Below are 14973 nucleotides of genomic sequence, written 5' to 3'. Positions count from 1 at the left end.
CACCAATCGAACACGTGTGGGATCTCATTGGACGCCGTTTGCAAACTCTGCCCCAGCCTCGTACGGACGACCAACTGTGGCAAATGGTTGACAGAGAATGGAGAACCATTCCTCAGGACACCATCCGCACTCTTATTGACTCTATACCTCGACGTGTTTCTGCGTGCATCGCCGCTCGCGGTGGTCCTACATCCTACTGAGTCGATGCCGTGCGCATTGTGTAACCTGCATATCGGTTTGAAATAAACATCAATTATTCGTCCGTGCCGTCTCTGTTTTTTCCCCAACTTTCATCCCTTTCGAACCACTCCTCCTTGGTGTTGCATTGTCACTGTCAGTCAGTGTACTTCCATAATTTATTTTCCTATAGACGCATATTTGCCCCAGTTTGTCACGATTGATTTTCACATTTACCTTCATATCGTGACTTTCCTACCTTTAGAAATTCCATTCTAGGTTATTCATCTACTAGTGCCATTCCACGTCTTCTCTCCACTGACAGTCTGAAACATACCGCTTAGTCCAACAGCTCGTCTCCTTATTTCCAAGTCCTACCAGCCAGATCATTTAACACTACTCTTTTGTCAGAAATCACCCAGAACAAAATGTGCTGCCTTCCTCTGGATCTTTTACATTTCCCTAATCAAGTAATATTTCGGTTATCGGTTTTGTCTTAGATTCTCCGACTATGCCGAATTAGCCTAGGGTATTATTTTGTGATTTATAGGATGTCCAGTTCTCTGTAATATGTCAGTCCTGAAGTCCAGTAGTTGGTCTGAAGTTAATATGTGAGATTTTAGGACTGATATGCTTTTCTGTATTGTCTCAAGTTCCTGGAACAATTCTGGTGCCGAAGTTTCCCCAGCAGGGATAACGTAGCACAATACTGTGTTTGTGGAGGTTCTTGCCGTGAGGCGAGTAGTGCGTACATTTCTAAATACCGACGCTTTAGCCTTTTTGTTTGAACGTGTTATTTGAATGTATGTCTTTTTATCCGGTCTAACCTTTGTATACGTGTATATACCAGTCCATGAATTGTTTATGCAGTGTAGAGTCGGAGGTTTTATATTTTTTGTTGTTAATGTTTGTTTTCGAGTCGTGGACTACATTCAAGTGCGTCTCATTTTCTGCACTTGCAAAATACCGCTGTGTTGTCTGTGAATCCATACTCTGATCTTTTGTGTCCAGTGACTATCAGAAAATTCCTTTAATGCAGGATTCAGTCAGACAGAAATATGAAATATGCTTCTTCCCTTCTCGGGTTATTCCATCCAACCCGAAATGAACTGGAACGATGATTCCCTATCAACTTCAATAATTACCATTTATTTTCCCTTTGTTCTGATGTCCTCTTTATAGGTAATAACTTAAACTCGTAATTGCGATATTTTGTCTGCTCGCTATCCACTGCTAATACAGACGATGATTGTCGGTACCCTAGCGACGTGTCGTATTTTGATTAGCGCACGAGGGGAGAACATCAATCACGTATATTATTTCAGTCTCGTGGGGAAAGTCGTTTTAACTCACTTACAAACTGTTGCTGGCTTTCAAAGCGATGCCATGTGCTTCTGTTACAGACCGAAACCGAACATTATAGTACACTGTTGTAAAACTTCTTTAAATGTAATGTTACTTCAAGCTAAAATCTTATCCTATTGCTTATTATTTCAAAGTGAATTTCTTGAAGGGGAAACAATCATTTTAATGAAGGGTATCTTAGATTCAGGGCCATGCCCAATGATAAGAGCAGATTACTGAAAATTTATTTAAAACAATTCTTACGTTTCGCGAAATCAATTGTCTTTGAAAACTGTGAAAATAAATGCAAATAATGTAGTTTAGTTTGCACATGCATGCACATTGTCAAAGTCATTTCGTTATAAATGTATCTGACATGCAGTAACATGCAGTAATTTTTGGTGATACGATTATTCAGAGTATGTAGTATTACTGCCATGTAATGGGGCATGCTGCGAAAAAAAATGTTAAATGAAATGCATACATGCATTCATCTTCATTATAGACGGTTATGCATTTCGGAGTTCAGTCTGTCAGTCTTTGCGAATTAATCAACCGAGCTCAACAGGCGCAGTCCCTTAAGTCTGACCAGTATCCATTATTCGGGAGGTAGCGGATTTGAACCCCTTGTCGGCAGCCCTGAAGATGGTTTCCCATTTTCACACCAGGCAAACCCTGGGGTTGTACCTTAATTAAGGGCATGGACGCTTCTGACCAACTCCTAACCCATTCCTTTCCCATCACCGCTATAAGAACTATCTGTGTCGGTGCGACTTAAAGCAACTTGTGAAAAAAAAGGATGAATTGACCACTCACCTCCATCTCCGTATATTCGTAACTAGCTCCGTATCCCCACATTTTTTCTCATCAAATGGCCAAACATTTGAGTTTTACTATCCTGGCCTTGCTCTCCTTCTAGTTCTCTTGCCCACCATAACCGAATCCATTATTCTCCTCGGTAATCGATCCTCTTCCATTCGACTCACATGACCCCACGGACGAATCCGGATCAGATTACGGCTTCATACCGTGTTCATTCCTATCTTAGCCGGTATCTCTTCATATCAGGTAACAAGTAGCCATTGTTACCATCTATTTTCTTCAACAATATTTATCAAAACTTATAAGTCTGTTACTTCCAACTTATGAATTAGATATTCTGAGTCCTTCCAGTGTTAAATCTCGTACAGAAGTGTTGGGTTGAAAACTGACTAAAGGTGGCCACACACGCTACGTTTTGCTTGACGATTTTCATGCGCAAACCTAAGTCGCTAGCAAGACGGAACGCAGAGACTGGCACACACCATTCAGTCTTTCTCAGAAGTTATGTTCGCAAGCTTATGTGGAAACATGTCGGACGATAGTATATACCTAGCTCTTGCCATAATTTGCAAAAAGAAGAAAGGAAGAAAGACACTTTCTAGAAAGAGATAGACGAAGGACTGGCTACTGAAACGAAATGATTTTTCGCACACGAACTTACTGAGTGAATTGAGGTTAGAACCAGAGGACTGGTATAATTACTTGCGCATGGATGAAGATACGTATTTGACTCTTCTTAATAAGATAACTCCTTGAATTAGAAAATCTGACACAGTCATGAGACAAGCAATTACTCCTCACGAAAGGCTCACTGTAACACTCCGTTTCTTGGCCACTGGAAGGAATTATGGAGATCTGAAGTTCTCTGCAGCTATTTCTAGTCAGGCCCTTGGAGTAATTATTCCAGAAACATGCAGAGCAATTTATGAGGAACTAAAGGAAGAATACTGAAAGGTATGATTTATTTAATTATTTATTTAAATTGATGAATAATACAAATATATAATTATAAAAATATAAGCATCGGTAGGAAATAAATGTCGTCGTTATGTGGAACTCGTGCACGTGCGCAGCTCTTCACAGATCATTTTCTGCTACCTGAAATAAAAAAGAGAGAAAGTTCTAATATTTGTATTTCTTTTATTTTTCAGTTCCCGTCAAGCGAGAAAGAGTGGTTACAAATTGCAGCAGAATTTGAAGAGAGATGGCAATTCCCGCATTGCTTGGGGGCTGTTGACGGGAAACACATAAAAATAATCCCTCCTGGTGGAAGTGGATCGTTCTTTTGGAATTACAAGGGATAAAACAGTTTGGTTTTAATGGCTATTGTGAATGCAAATTATGAATATATTTACTGTGACATTGGAACTAATGGCCAAATTTCAGATGGGGGAATATTGGAAAACACAAGGTCCTACCAAAAATTAGCGGATGGTCATCTCCAGTTGCCGAAAGCAAGACGTCCACAAAATAGCAAAACCGAATTTGTGTTTGTGGGAAATGAAGCATTCGCCTTGCGCAGAGACTTTTTAAAGCCCTTCGGTCAAAAGGATCTCACTCCAGAACAAAAAGTGTTTAACTACCGGCTTTCACGAGCAAGAAGGATAGTGGAAAATGTTTTCGGAATAATGGCCTCACGATTTAGAATTTTTCACACAGAAATCAATTTAAGATTAGATCGTATAGAAACTATTGTTTTGGCTTGTTGCTGTTTGCATAACTATTTACGTCGTCGATCTATGTCGTACTGGTCTCCACAACCTTTCAGTCATGCAGAAATCAACGCTGTGGATACAGAGGTAGCCGATAATGTGTTCATTCCACTACAAAGAGGATTCAATAGGAATTATGGTCAAGAGGCGAAGGAAGTAAGAGATATGTTCATGCAATTCTTTAATAATGAAGGCAGGGTAGAGTGGCAGGACCGAATGATCGATTAAGTGTGATTTTCAATGTAGGCTTACATAACGTTTTGCTATTACTTACTTGAAAACTTGACAGGTATTCTCCAGTGACACAGCTTGAGGAAGTCTGTGAGTTTCCGCAGTGCATGTCGTCCTCCGTCCGGATGTACACAACCGACTGTGGGTGGGATGACACTCCCCGCGTCACTACAGTTGTTGTTCGGTTAAGTGTCCCCATCTGAGCCTCAAAAATTGCATCGTTGATGACTTTCTTGCAGAATGTTGCCATGTTGTCATCAAGTGCAGCCAATTCTTCTGTAATATGCCTGCCAAATGTCACATACTTTCCCTCCTCCTGGGACTTGAGTTTTTTTGCAACAATCTGCAGTACCTCATCAGCTGGGTCGGGATTTTTACTTCTCTTTGGACGCCTTGAAGAAGAGGACGCAGAAGATGGAGCTGACGGTGATATTACTTCTTCTATTTCAACCTCATCAATATTGTCGTCATCGTTCTGGAAACAATAATTTAACTTGCATGTAAAAGAAAGGCTTCCATATGTTTTGAACTAATTAGATAATAATTATATCACAATAATATCTCTAAATATATTTTTACCTTACCTGATTTACTATGTCATCCTCTTGCATTGATTCCTGCATTGTACAGACACTTGACCTTGGAGTTTCTTGATCTGCCAAAAATAACAGTTCATCAAAATAGCACAGCGTAGGATGATAAACTTCATCAGTGCCAGTTCCCGATCTCTTCGAGTCTCTCACTTTCTTTAGCTCCTTCCGAAAGCAGGTTCGAAGCGAGTTAATTTTTTTAATAACTCTATATTTATTTGCTTCGGGATCAACCTCTTTCAGTTTTTCTATTAACAAATCGTAAGCAACATATTTCTTATTCCGATCTGATTATTCCTTCGATTTAATTTTCCACAGACAAGTATTCTGTCTGTAGATATCAATGAACTCAGATAAGAATGTACGCGGCAACACACGTAAATCACACATTTCCGTACGCAGTTTTAACTCAAGTTGGAACTGAACGCAATCGGTCACCACACACGCTACAACTTGCACGGCGTCTTGCTTGTACACGCGGGAAAATTTCAAGCAGCTCCAGACTTCAGTCATGCCATGCACAAGACTGCGCAAGCCTACTAAATCGCACGACTTACTAACACACACGTTCAGTTTTACTCTGCGACTTTGGCTTGCGCATGCAAATCGTCAAGCAAAACGTAGCGTGTGTGGCCGCCTTAATGTAGACATAGTTTCTTCCAAGAACTGATTACTTTCTAACAGGTAGAGGTGGTGATTATTTTCTAAGAGTACGTACAATTAGGCAACCATCCTCAGATCGGAGATAAAAAGTGGAAGGGATCTGATACATCGCCCATAGAAAGACAAGGGCCACGAAGGGCGTGAAAATGAAGAATTCCCTTGGCCTCCATACGTAATACCGATGAGGCCGGAAAAGAGCAAGAATTGACAAGAGATATCGGATAGGATAGATGAAAGGGAGGAGGCTGGGACAAGTAAGTGGAAGAAATGCCAGGATTCAGCTAAGAGCCCCGTCGTAGCTAACCCACACTCCTAAGTTCAGAGCCCCTGGGGGCCATTTTAGTCGCCTCGTACGGCGGGAAGCGGATAATTTCTTACATAATAGAGAATAAGGAAAATGATAGCCTGCACATCGTGTATTTCACTCCCAAAATAAGTCATTATCCCTTATTTCTTCATTAAAAAATCATAACCAGTGGCGTACCATACAAGATATAAGCCATAATCGAGAATTCATCTTAGGCCTACCTATTTGTTGGGAATGTCACGTTGTGTTCGATCATGGATATGACCACAGTGTCAAAGCTTTAAGTACCCTAAAATGCGTTTCAGAATCACCTTCATCGTAATCCTCAAAGTACTGTATGTAGCGCGGTTTTTGGTTCACCTAGGATGTTTTTGATTTTTGCATAACCTTGGTCACATATTTCGTCGTTGTTATTTTTTATTTCACTTAAATATTCCAGGCATCTACGAGCTGTCATCTTGAAAGTCTATTTATTATCTTTGATATCCGATTTTACCAGTCAACCTTTCTCCGGTCAAATTTTCTACTGAGATAATGTCGTTGTTACATACGGCCCTTAGTAAGTAAAGAATTAGTCCAGTCCCGCTGTATGGTCCGCCTGCAACCCGGACGACCGAGTCCGATTCCCGGCTGGGTCAGGTTTTTTTATTGTAAATGATTACTATCCCTGGCTTGGGAACATGGTGTTTTGTCTCGTGATTAACCTTCGTTTCCTCACATTCAACACTCTACACTTCCGCCATTACACTTACACGCAGGTTACTCACATATGGTGGAAGTAGTGGCAAAAGATCTTCAGGTATATTAATACTTCATGTTGTAGAAAGAACGATTTTACGTTTACTGTCTTACTAATAAAAAGTCCTTATACAGTTGTTTAACACTTGTATATTTATACAGGGAATAAACCCTGTATAAGCGTTTTATATTTTTATTACTAATACACATAGTATACACATTGTAGTACTATACAGCACGTATACACTCGTTCCAAGGCATAGGAATGTCCTCCTATAGTTCACTGGCGTTTTTTGCACGTTCACCGCCTTTATGATCGCTTCTGCTGGTTATCTACGAGCAAAACTTTCCGGAAGGTCGCACAGCGGCACGGCATATCGAAAAGGCAGTGGCAACACTAAGTGAGACACCTGGAAATTCGCTTATACTGATATCAACATTTCTTCAGCTTGCTTGTGTAATGAACGCCAAATAATAAATGGAAATCTTAAGAAAAGATCAATAGCTCCTTTCTGGGATAGTACGGAATACGTAAGCAATTGTAATTGAATCGGCGAGTTGAAAAGTGTACACATTCCAAAATCCTTACTTTTCAAGAGAATGGAAAAACTGTTTTGTAGCTTAAAACAAAAGTTTGATCAAAAAGTTTCTATTGGACATTTATACACCATATTTCTGCATATTCAACTACAAAGTATGGAAATAATATTAAGTACGGTTTTCATATTATACCATTTTTTATGCCGAGGAATTTGTCCCTTTTAGGGTACTCAAATTTGATAAAGATCTTTGTAGATTCAGATAATGTATAATAAACTCGCAATTTCAAAAGTCTGTTAAGCAGTAACACATTATCACACAAAAATATGCCCAACCATAATTTTCTTTTTGTAGTTATGCATTGTCATTCCGTCTCTTTAAAGTGTTTTACTTTACGAAGATGTCTACCTTCCATAACCTCTGAATTGTGTATGTCTTCTATGTTTAAAATATCGTGAATATTATCAAAGTTATCATCCATTCATTCAATGTGTGTTCAATGTTAAATGGATAAGTCGAATATTTCACCACGATTATATTACTGTAGACAATAAATACCACGAAAATAAACTGCTCACTCGTTTCTTTTTCCGCTACTCGCTGCTATACAGCGCTTATACAAGGGTCCTGGTCTGTATAAGCAATTCAGTGAATAACAAGCTGCCTCTGTGGATCAGTGGTAGAGTGTCGGCCTCCGGATCCCAAGATAGCGGGTTCAAACCTGGCAGAGGTAGTCGGATTTTTGAAGGGCGGAAAAAATTCCATTCGACACTCCATGTCGTACGATGTAGGCATGTAAAAGATCTCTGGTGACACAATTGAAGTTTACCCGACAAAATTCATTAAATCTCAGCCACAGACGCCCAAGAGAGTTTCGGTTTACTCGGTCTGCCATCTAGTGGGCCAGAGTTAAACGGAACGTCGAAATTGACGAGCAGACAGCCAGATGGCGTCAAGTTGAAATGTCTGCACACGGTAGCTGAGGCCATACGATTATTATTATTATTATTATTATTATTATGAATAACTATAACAGATGTATACACAGGAGGCTTATACACGGTTTGTTAGTAACGAATTTCGCGTAAACGAGGTATAAACCTTGTATAAATGTTATACACCGTTTATTAGTAAGATGGTTATATTAAATGTGGCGTCAAGGAAAGGTATTGGGCATAATGTGGTTGAACATATTGTGTATAGAAACCTAATGACGTTGCTCAAGGGAGGGAAGTTGGGTGAAATTCGAGTCTAAGAAGGAATAGATTCATAGAACAAATACTTATCTAGCCAAACCGTATTGCGTTAGTCTGAGGGAAGTGTTGAAGGTAGGAATGGTACAAATGAACCAAGATATTTTAACGTGACAGGGGTGGTAAATAAACGCACAACGTTTGGCGTTTTTCCTAGGCCTTATTGACAAACCACTAAATTCTTATACAACATCACAGGAAAATAATTATACAGATCGAGTGAGATGGCCGTGCGTTTAGTGGCGCGCAGCTGTGACCTTGAATTTGAGCCCCACTACCGGAGGGGTTTTCCCGGTTTCCCATTTTCACAACAGCCGAATGCTGGGGCTGTACGTTTACTAAGATAACGCTCAATTCCTTCCTACACCAATCCCATTGCTGCCTTAAAATCTTTCCGTGTTGGTGCGACGTAAAACAAATTGTACGTAATAAACATAACTTTAGAACACATTATGTGTTACGATGCACCTTAAAATGTACGCATCGCGCCGAATGCTCAGTTTTCGAATGGCTGGATTCTTAGTGGTGGACCTATTCTCTGGCCGCCTGGAAGCCCTGTTCTACACTCTAATGGACTACTTCTGTTGGGGCTGCATTAAGATCACTGCTTATGGCAAGGATTTATGTGACTTTGTGCATCTCAGAAGACGGACACAGCTGCCATCGCAACTTCCACTCCAGACTTGCTCCAGCGTACGAGGCAAGAAACTGATTATTATCGATTCGACGTCTGCCATGCCACGAATGGGAAGCATATAGAAATCAATCAAGGTGTGCAAAAATCTCCCAACATTCCTCTTTAGTTTAAGACAATAATCACCTCCAATCCTAGTGAAGCAGAAATTTCTTAGAATATGTGTATTATTTTTTGAGTAACAGAGATTATAGTAAAATACTTTGAACTACAAATGCTTTCTTCCATCAATTTTGTCACTGTGATCAAATTATTATTGTTGTTATTATTATTATATGTGCTGAAGTTAGACGATAATTTACCAAGTGTTTGGAATGCCAGTACCATCCTCATTGAACGTTCACTTTGTCGCCCTTGTGTGTTACATACTCTACATTTCTTGGTTTGAATTGAATTTGGTATTATTAACAATCAAGACATAAATTTAGGTCGCTGTATGGTTGTTTCGTTGTGGTTGTAGCATTGTAAATTTTATACGCATTTAATGTTGTTGTTGTTGTTGTTGTTGTTTAAGTCATAAGTCGATAGCCTGGTTTGACGCAGTTCTCCATGCCTCCCTGTTTTGTGCTAACCTTTTCATTTCTACGTAAATAATACACACTGCATGCACTCTAGTCTACTCGTCACGTTCACACCTTGGTCTACCGCCTACAGTTCCCTCAAAAACCAACTGAAATATTTCTGAGTGACTAAAAGTGTGTTGTATCACTCAACCTGTTCCTGTGGTCAAATTTAGCTGAATCGATCTCCCCTCACCAATTCAATTCACTATCATGTCATACATGATCCACCGAGCTCAATAGCTGCAGTCGCTTAAGTGCGGCCAGTATCCAGTATTCGGGAGACAGTAGGTTCGAACCCCACTGTTGGCAGTCCTGAAGATGGTTTTCCGTGGTTTCCCACTTTCACCCCAGGAAAATGCTGGGGCTGTACCTTAATTAAGGCCACGGCAGCTTCCTTCCCACTCCTACCCTTTCCCTGTCCCATCATCGCCATAAGACCTATCTGTGTCGGTGCGACGTAAAGCATCTAGCAAAAATAAAAACATACATGATTCGATCTACCCCCCTCACCCTCAGCTTTCTTCTGTAACACCACATTTCGAATCATTCTATTCTCCTTCTTTCTGAACAATGTATCGTCCATGTTTCACTTCCACGCAATGCCACGCTCCAGACGAAAGACTTCAACAACATTTTTCTAATCCCTATATCAATGTTTGAAGTGAGCATATTTATTTTCTTAAGAAGGACCTTCCTTCATCTTACTTCTGCCACCTTTAGTTATTCTATTACCCAAGTTAAGTGTTCATATACTTTAAAAATATTCCTTTTCCTAATCTAATATTTCCTATATCACCTGAGTTGCTTCCACTGCACTCCATTACCTTTGTTCTGGATTTATTTATTTCGATCTTGTACTCCTTCTCCAAGATTGTCCATACCATTCAGCAATTACTCCAGATCTCATGCAGTCTTAGGTAAAAACGATTTAGAAACAGTCAATATGTGAGTTAGATCTCAGTGATGAGGAGTCTGACCGTAAGCCAGAAGTTGTGTGAGATGCTGTACTTCATTTCTTCCACGTTCCAGTTTACCTGGCTGTTGTATTGGGTGTATCAGAGCTATATAGAGAAAATCATCAGGGATGGTCTTCGTGTTATGTTAATAAACATGGTGCAATCTGATTGGGAGAGATAATTTTTCTTTTAGAGAAAATTTGGTTAGCTGGTTACTGCGGCCTCACGATTCAATTTGACGATCTCACCGTATTTGCTATGCAAGAGAGACAGGTGGTGGTGGTGGTGATTATTATTTTAAGAGGAAGTAAAACTAGGCAACCATCCTCTATATGACACTAATCAGAAAGAAAAAATGGAAGGGGTCCGACACTTCGAAGAATGAAGGTATCGGCCAAAGGGAGACAAGGGCCACGAAGGGCATGAAAATTAAAGACTCCCTAAGCCTCTATACGTAATACCGTCAGGGTCTGAAGAGAACAAGAGTTGACCAAGGGAGGTCGGATTTGATAGATGAAAGTGAGGAGCCTGGCACAAGTAAGTGGAAGCAATGCCAGAAGTCAGCTGAGGGCCCCGTGGTCGCCAACCCACGCTCCAAAGTTCAGGGCCCCTGAGGCCCCTTTTAGTCGCCTCTTACGACAGGCAGGGGATACCATGGGTGTTATTCTACCGCCACAGGGGGAACAAGAGAGACAGCCGCTGCGTGTTGGTAGAGGGAAGGGAAGGGAGGGGAAGTAGGAAGTGAGAGACAGCGTTAATGCTCGGGTCGAGTGCACAAGTTTCCCAGCCACAGTAGGCGGTATAGGGTTTGTTCTGAACAAATCCACTACAATGCGGACCCCATAAAGAGAGAAGATGAACGTATTACAGGCAGCTTTCTGGGTTATTCGAGACACACCACACACCCTGAACAGAGTCCAAACGTCACTACTACATCGCTGCGAACTGTGCATCGAAGTAGGAGGATGGCATATTGAACACCTGTCGCAATCTAACCACTGGCCGTATTAGTTCCTTTGTTCAGTATTTCATTGCACTTACAATGTTGTGAACGGAGGAATACAGAATCCTGGGGCGGCAGCCTTACATATTCGAGACGAGAATGGAAACGATCTGGCTGTTAAGTGTGTTCCTGTACTGTGTGTGCAGTTACGGCTGATTAATAAACAAACTGTGGATATTGCCTGTCAGAGAAAAGGGCAGTCCCATGCGAGTCGAACGGGGAAACTTGTGCATACGCGTGGAGCATTATCTCCGTCTCCGTCATACACCCCTGAAGAACATCTTCTCCGCCAATCCGATTGCACCACAGTTCTTAACATAACACGAAAAGCAACCATGCTTCTATATAGTTCTGATACACACTGTATTTTGTGTTGCTGGAAATACTTCGTATTTTAACCCTTTGGCCTACCATTACTTGTGAAAGGAAATATTCCCTTATATACCAATAATTTTTTAGCCACTTTAACATAAATTTAAGTAATCACATACATAGAGCTTTTAGCTCGTCTATAGTAACAGGAACCCTATGTGTTCGTTCATAAGTATTACTGGTCTCGAGGGAAGCAGATAAATTAGCAAGAAATGTGCAGGCATAGGCATTGGTTTCCTTAGTAACGTGATCCCAGGACTTTGGGTTTAGAAATTCATTCACTCTGTCCATTCCTTTCGGATTATTTCCCAACCCCCTCGTCAGAAAATGGTTTGCATCATACAGAAACAGGGTTATTGTCAACAAGATTACAATTCCAAGTATCATTTTACTAGACTTCTCACCCGCTCTTGCTGAATTTTGGTTTTTAACGTAGTTTCAATTGGCACTATCGCCTAGGAACTGAAATCGGAATCACTTTCACCACTGTCAGTTGAAAAAGGAGAATAAGAAGTATTTTCACTCTCCAGAGGATCATTTCCACTTTCAACATCACTGTTTTCAAGCCAGTTACGAATAACCTCATCCATGTATCTCTTGGATGCCGCCATGATCGTTTACAACGAGCAGCAAACTGAGGTGCTTTTTATTTTCTGTATTTCAGCTCAGAGTTACTACCTACACAGAGAAAATAGCTTCAGGTATCATCTGACATCAATAGGGTAGGCTGCAAAATAAATAGAATAAATCTCTCTGAACAGCTAACCGCGATAATGAACTTATAAATGTTCCATGCAGCAGGACGGAAGTTTCCGTCAAGGTATGTTTTCGCCTTACGATCGCAGGACGGAAGGTTCCGTCTAAGTATGGCAATGGGACTTAATAATAGTTACTGCAGCGGCATTGCTGATATTGCATCTTTCTTCGAGTTCAGCCCTTCGTAAGGGTGTAGTGGCATCACGTGACAAGCCTTTTGGTGATCTACCTCCAGGAGTCTCCGTTTTGGGCATGGTGACTTGCTTGCTGTAAGCTCATCCTGGCAATATGACCAGAATATCTGAGTTCTTGTTCTGATGCCGAGCTGTTGCAGGATCTATTCATTAGTACGGTGTGTTGTCCATGTTATTCGCAGTAATCTCCTATAGCACCACATTTCTAGAGCATCAATCCTGCGGCCATCCGCCGTCTTCATCGTTCAAGTTTCTGCTGCATAGGTCGCGATAGGGGAGATCAGTGTTCGAATGAGGTGAGCTTTGTCTTGGAAGTGATGGAGATGTCCTTCCAGGTGCGAGTAAGTTTTTCTGTTGAACTTCTCGCAATCTCAATGCGCTTGCGCATCTCAGTTTCACAGTCTCCGGTATTTGTGGAAATAGATCCCAGATACTCGAAAGGACTGACAATTTCATAATCAGCAATCAGGCCAGTTGTTATTAACACGATCTACAATCACCACTTTGGCCTTTTTATTGTTGATTTCAAGACCATATTGTCTGCTTCCGCATGGTATTATATATATGCATGTACATCAGCTCCGTAGGAGATTTATCCCATACAACAGAATTGTGTAGTGAGTGCATCTAACTATTCACTTACTTGTGAAGCAGAAATTTCAGCAGTTTTCGATGCAACGCATGTTGTGAATAACATTTAAATTGTTGTTAGAATGGAAAAATGAATCACAAGTCTGAATCTGTACAGCGCGTAGTTTAGAAATAAACTTGACCAGGGACGCTGAATGTAGCAAATAAAAGTGGAAGCCATTAACTCAATAACATCCACTACTGCGGTATTAGTTTCAAAGGGCTATTCACGTTTTACAGTCCGTGATTTCGTTTTAGTTTTTGTTGAAGATATTGTTGAGTATTGATCTCTCCTCATGGTAAGGCAGTTAATAAAGCACTTTGTAATTAAAGCCAGTACGGGCAGTATAACGGTAGAAAATGAAACAACGAGTTTTTTAATACACTCTGACGTTACAGTTAAACACAAGCAAAAGTCAGAGATACAAACAAACTCCACACAACTCACAGCACATAGACTGTGTAATATGGACACCTGAATGCTAATGTGAACTTAACTTTTATTATTAATGATATTATTATTTCCGCATCGGTGGTGTAGTGGTTAATGTGGTTAGCTGACACTCCCGGAGGCCCGGACTCGATTCCAGGCATGGCTCTCAAATTTGAAAGTGAAGGGCTGGATTCGGGTCCACTCAGGCTCGGGAGGTCAACTGAGGATGGTGTTCGATTCCCTCCAGCTCCCGCCCCTGCCGGGCAGCCATCCTCGAAGTGGATTTCCGTGGTTTCCCACTCCTCCAGGCAAATCCGTGGATGGTACCTAACTTGATGTCACGGCCGCTTGCTTCCCTCTTCCTTGCGTATCCCTTCCTATTCTAGCATCCCCCTACAAGGGCCATGTTCAGTGTAACAGGTGAGGCCACCTCGGTTAGGTACTGGTCCTCCTTACCAACTGTATCCCCAGGCCCAAAGTACCAGGCTCCAGAACACTGCCCTTGAAGCGGTAATGGTGGGATCCCTCGAAAGTCCAAGACAAAAACCAACCCTGGAGGGTAAATGGATTAAAAGGAAAGAATTATTATCAGTAGAATTCGTAACTGACAGATTTAAGTACCTCGGAGAAATAGAACAGCTGAAAACTGGCGAGAGAGAAACCAAGTACACCAGGCGAGAGAAGGTATCCGTTGCTTTTTCCACAACATGTACGTTATAGAAGAGGAAAGCCATCTCAAAGCGAGCTAAGCTAAGACACTACATCACAGTGATAAAGACAGAGTGTTTATGTCTCCAAACGACGGGAATGTCGGAACTAAGATAAGTTATTGGGTCCAAATATCGTAAATGGCCAGCTTGGATTACGAGGGCAGGGGAGAATTATTGAGTCAATAAAGAAAAGAATACTCAAATTTTATGAACATCTGTTTGTAATTGACGAGAAGAGCCTGACAAAACAGATTTTTAAAACACTGGATTGACAGTACACTTGAA

Source organism: Anabrus simplex, chromosome 4 (assembly GCF_040414725.1).
Source record: "Anabrus simplex isolate iqAnaSimp1 chromosome 4, ASM4041472v1, whole genome shotgun sequence".
Classification (NCBI taxonomy): Eukaryota; Metazoa; Arthropoda; class Insecta; order Orthoptera; family Tettigoniidae; genus Anabrus; species Anabrus simplex.
Note: the sequence above shows the minus strand (reverse complement) of the source record.